The sequence below is a fragment of the Alligator sinensis genome, unplaced genomic scaffold, assembly GCF_000455745.1.
Source record: "Alligator sinensis unplaced genomic scaffold, ASM45574v1 scaffold104_1, whole genome shotgun sequence".
Taxonomy (NCBI): Eukaryota; Metazoa; Chordata; order Crocodylia; family Alligatoridae; genus Alligator; species Alligator sinensis.
Genome location: NW_005841867.1, coordinates 3,373,973 through 3,379,371, shown reverse-complemented (window position 1 = coordinate 3,379,371; position 5,399 = coordinate 3,373,973).

The following is a 5,399-nucleotide window of genomic DNA, read 5'->3' as shown; positions in this document are numbered from 1 at the left end:
AGAGTGTTCTGTCGAAATGTTGAAATGCTGGTTGAAATGAAACATTTCTGTTTCGCACAGCCCTAGTGTGTTCTCTACTGTAACATGGAGCAGGGATATATCCTTCAAATGTTAGAATTGTCTATAGACGTGCAAATGGTGTGGATTACTCTTCTAGCCCCAAGCTTACCCCAGCTTGAAAACAGTATTGCTAACTATCATGATTTTGGCATTGTTCTTAAAGTCTACACTTTGGGAATGTTATATATAATTTATATATAAATAATTTTTTATATATAAATAAAATAAAACATTCCCAAAATATAGACTTTAAAAATCATGAGAGTTAGCAATAGTTTGCAGGTTGGTGTAAGCTTGGGGCTAGAAGAGTAATCCACAGCATTTGCACATCTGCAGGCAATTCTAACATTTGAAGGATATGTCCCTGCTCCATGTTGAAAGAGCTAAGTTTTTCACATTCCTGAAGTATAGACTTTAAGAACAATGTCAAAAATCATGAGAGTTGGCAACACTGTATAAATGTGAAATGCGATGCCACAGAAGACTTGAGCATGTCATATGCTGTCAGCCAGCCATGCACTGGTAGCAATCTGAGTGAGCCAGAAAGGAGTCTTGTATTATGATGCCAAAGCTCATGGGAGAAAAGGTAGAAAAAGATTACCATTTCCAAACTCTCCCTAGAGCGCCCTTCAGATGACATCTCAAAATTGTTGACTGAAAAATCTTTGTTGCAATGGAAACTGAACAATTCATAGATTCATAGATGTAGGGTTGGAAGGGACCTTGCAGATCTTCTAGTCCGACCCCCTGCCCTGGGCAGGAGAGAAAACTGGGCTCAAATGACCCCAGCTAGGTAATCATAAAGCCTCCTTTTAAAGCCCCCCCAGGGTAGAAGCCAGCACTACTTCCCTTGGAAGTTGGTTCCAGATCCTAGCCGCCCTAACTGTGAAGTCGTGCCTTCTAATGTCTAGTCTGAACCTACTCTCTAACTACTTATGGCTGTTATTCCTTGTTACTCTGGGAGGCGCTCGGGGGAACAAGGTCTCTTCCATTCCCTCCTGGTCACCCTAGTAAGTTTATAGATGGCCACCAGGTCCCCTCTCAGCCTTCTCTTGTGAAGGCTGAACAGGTTAAGGTCCCGGAGCCTCTCCCCATGGGGTCTGCCCTGCTGTCCCTGGATCATGCAAGTGGCCCTCCTCTGGACCCTCTCAATGCTGTCCACATCCCTCCTGAAGTGCAGCGCCCAGGACTGGATGCAGGACTCCAACTGTGGCCTGTCCAGTGTTGCATAGAAGGGGAGAATCACCTCCTTGGCCCTGCTTGTGATGCATCTGTGGATGCATGACAAGGTGCGGTTAGTCCTACTGACTGTGTCCTCACATTGGCGGCCCATGTTCTTCTTGGAATCAGTAATGACTCCAAGATCTCTTTCTGCCACTGTGGTTTCAAGAAGAGAGTTCCCCAGCCTATAGGTATGCTGCTGGTTCTTACTGCCCAAGTGCAGCACCTGCACTTGTCAGTATTGAATCCCATCCTATTCTCATTTGCCCACCCCTGTAACTTGTCCAGGTCCACCTGTATCCTGTCCCTCCCTTCTAGCATGCCCACCTCACCCCAAATCTAGGTGTTGTCCATGAATTTAAACAGGGTGCTTTTCACCCCCTCGTCCAAGTCACTAATAAATAAACTGAACAGTGCAGACCCAATGACTGAGCCCTGGGGGACTCCACTGCTCACATCCCTCCAGGTTGAATATGGCCCATCTACCACCACTCTCTGAGTGCGGCCCCTCAGCCAATTTGCTATCCATCTAACGGTGTAGGCATCAATGCCACAGTTGCCTAGCTTTTTAATGAGAATGGGGTGGGAGACAGTGTCACAATGAACAATACTGCTTGTATCTTTTTTTCTTACTTTGTAAGCAAGAACACCACTGAGGCGTTCAGATTCTTATTAACTGACAAATATCAGACAAACTGTCATTGAAGGAAACCAGAACCAAAGAGAAGTTCCATGACTTTGTGAAAACATCTGAGTAATGAGGGAAGATGGTTCAGAAATTAAGAGGGTTTCTCAGTGATGAAACTGAAAAGGACAGAGAAGCAATAAAGACAGTGTTTCCGTACCCAGGCAGCTTCCAGTGAAGGGGTTTTCTGCAACCAGAATACTATTGACAAGAGAAGGGAAATGCAGAGGGATTCAGCAGAAAACATGAGCAGACGCACATTGCTATTGGAAAGCATATTGCATTAAAGGTTTCTACCCCACTCTAGCCTCAAGTGTGTCTAGACTGTGGCGAACTCCTACTGGAAGAAACATTTTGCCAAAAGAACCACCAGCTGCACTTCCTTCCATTGTAGCAGATGAAACAGCAATTTCTGAGAGATGACTGGGACCTTTCACTTCTCCAACCCAAATATAAGGTTTCTGCATACAATTCCAGCCCTTGGGATTCCTATTTGGTTGTGAAGAGCAAAGACTGAGGCAACCAGCAACTATAAGCTTTATTTGAATTTGGAGAAAAGAAGTCTAAAAGATTCTGAACTAGAGTTTTTTTTTTCTGCTTTTGCCAACCCCACTACTGTTGCATCATTTGCACAATGTTTTAGCATTTGCAATTTTAGGACAACAAAATGATCTCTTTTGTTCAGCTGCTTCTCTCTTATCCCTCTTATTTTCACCCAAAAGCCAGAGTATTCTGATATAATGTAAGCACATCCCCAAGTCTTCCTACAGAAGCCCTGCATATTGAAAAGCACATCTAGTAAGAAAAAAAAATCCACTTTTTAGGAAAAGGACATCCTCTCTCAAGCCCAGCAGTCACATTGTGCTAGCATCTCCATATCATCCACAGTGAAGCCATATTCCTGATTATTTTTCAAATTAATAATGTGCACAAAGCATGTTAAACTAATGGTGCACACCATAATAAACCAGCCCCCCTGCAATCCCCACCAAACAGAACCCGATGTTTTCTCATGTACTATACCACTCAATTATGGCACCTGTATGAACTTCCAAACTAGTAGTAGTGTAGCTACCATACTGTAGTGCTGTATATATGCTAATGAGCTCTACTGTGACAGAATATACTGATGTGCTTAGTGCCACACAAAAGTAGCTTCACTACTTCTGATTCAGAAAGTAATTGTAGATTACAATATATTTATAATTTTAGGTACTTACTGGCTATACTTCTAGCCTTTCCATTATTATCATCTACTGCTCTTCCAAGGACATGCTCTATTGTCATCTTATAATTGCTTAGGAGATTAGTTATGCAGTTCTTTACTACAATCCAAGTGTCCAGTGAAAGGCTTCATAAGCCATGATAGGATGAGGAAAGCAGGTCTCAGAATACGAAAGTGAATGTGCATGCTATAAGCGTCTATAGGTTTAACCATGATAACAAATCTACCTTTTTCAGTAAAGAAGAGATGCAAATTTCTGAAAACTCTAGCATCGTGATTTTTTTCAGGCTACCCCTTGCTAATACTGTTGGTAAACCTTTCACAGTGATTAGCCAGGTCTTCAAGGATGATAGAGAGAGAACTCTATGAATTCTAGGGACTATTACAAATATTTCATATCAGGAGTTGCACCAGTTGCAAATGTGACTGGGGAACACTGTGTATGCAAAGCCATCAATAATCTCAGGTGGACTGGCAAATCTTAAAACATGTGATGATGGTACCTTTTAATAGCAGCACATATTTATAACACCATAGTCTCAACCATCAATCCGCCTACACCACATTGGTTAGCTCCTGATTGATAGCAATTTGGTTAGTGGCAATGTCCCATGCCAATGTCCATATACTTTGGAAAGGATACAGGAATGCTCATGGTGGTTTGCTGCCACTTTAGCTCTGAAGTGACTTCTGCTCAGATCTCCAGGAAAGGGCTATTTGTCACCCTAAAGTTTTGCACCTACTGCTAGTTATGCCAGGCCTGCAGCACAATACTACCAGTCAATGCTCGTTTCTCAAGTCCAAAAATGGCACTGCACTGATATAACATGTAGTACCAAATGCATTTGTAGAAGCTGTTCTTTATACCTAATTTTCAGTACCATGGCATTGAAAAATGTTTTGCCCATAAATAAAGTAGCCTATTAACAGCTTAGAGAGGAATCTAGTTTGTCTTTTTGATGCTTGGATTTTCAGAGTTTGACCCTCAGAATGGTATGGCTTTCCAGATAGATTTGCTGGCTATCAAAGAGTGAGCTGCTGGAATACTTCTTAAATGCAGTGCGTCTGACAGTGCTGCCAAGAAACTTGATAAATATCTGTCACAAAGCTGAATTCATAATTTGGAATTGAGCTTCATGTGCTAAAACAATGACTCATTGTGAAGTAAAGCTAGGTTGTTCATTTGGCTGTTCAAAAGCAGTTATAATGAAGCATCTCACTGCAGAGCGACCTCACTCTCCCCACCTCCCCAACACTGAGAATACCTAAATTTAGAAATGATGATGATGGCGGTGGTGGTGGAGTCAATAGACAAAAGATACAAAAGGAATGGCAGCAGCAGAAAAACAGAAGACTTATGGAATGTCTTGGAATGAGAATGGGCAATGATGAAAGCAATAATGAAAAACAATCCCCAGCTGACTTCCTGCCCCTGGGGCAGGGGGCTGGACTCGATGATCCTCTGAGGTCCCTTCCCGCTCTAATGTCTATGAAATCTATGAAATTCTGTGCTGATGGTTCAGACAGATTGAGAACTGGTAACCAAAGGAAAAGTGAGAAAGAGGAGTTAGAGTAGCTTGGTAGCTAATTTCCTTGAAGGCTTAAGTCACATGGATTTAAGTCACATTTGACTTGAGATCAAACGCTGGCATTCAAATCAAGCTGGTCACCTGCTTTTCAGCTTGGATACTTCACAGGAACTTAATGCGGGCTTGCCCATATCCTGATTTTAATGCGGACACGGCGCTTGTCCATCTCCTGAGTTTGGCCTCATACTGGTTTAACGAGGGGAAGGGGGCTTATCCCTCTCCCATTTTTATGTTTCACTCCAGGCACTTCACAGGCCCTCAACATGGGGCCGCAGCTTGTCAGTTTGTAAGGTCTCGGGCTCGCTGCGAGAGACAAAACGTTCAATCCGAATCAAGCCGGTTGCCTGTTTCCAGCCTCAGCCCCATCTAGGTTGTTCGCCAAGGTGTCTTTTTCTTCCCCCGCAGGAGCCGGCACCGGGCAGTTTGCAAATCCCGCATCTTCCTGCCACGTGGAGCCAGGCCTTGGAGCAGGTCCGGGACAGCCCTCACGATGAGGCTTCCCCCGACCCCACGGCGACACAAGCGCGGGCCGGGGCCAGGATCACTGAGCGAGGCACCAGGCGCGCTCCAGCGCGAGGAGGCCCCTCCGGCCCCGCCCCGCCGCGCGGCGCCACCTCGA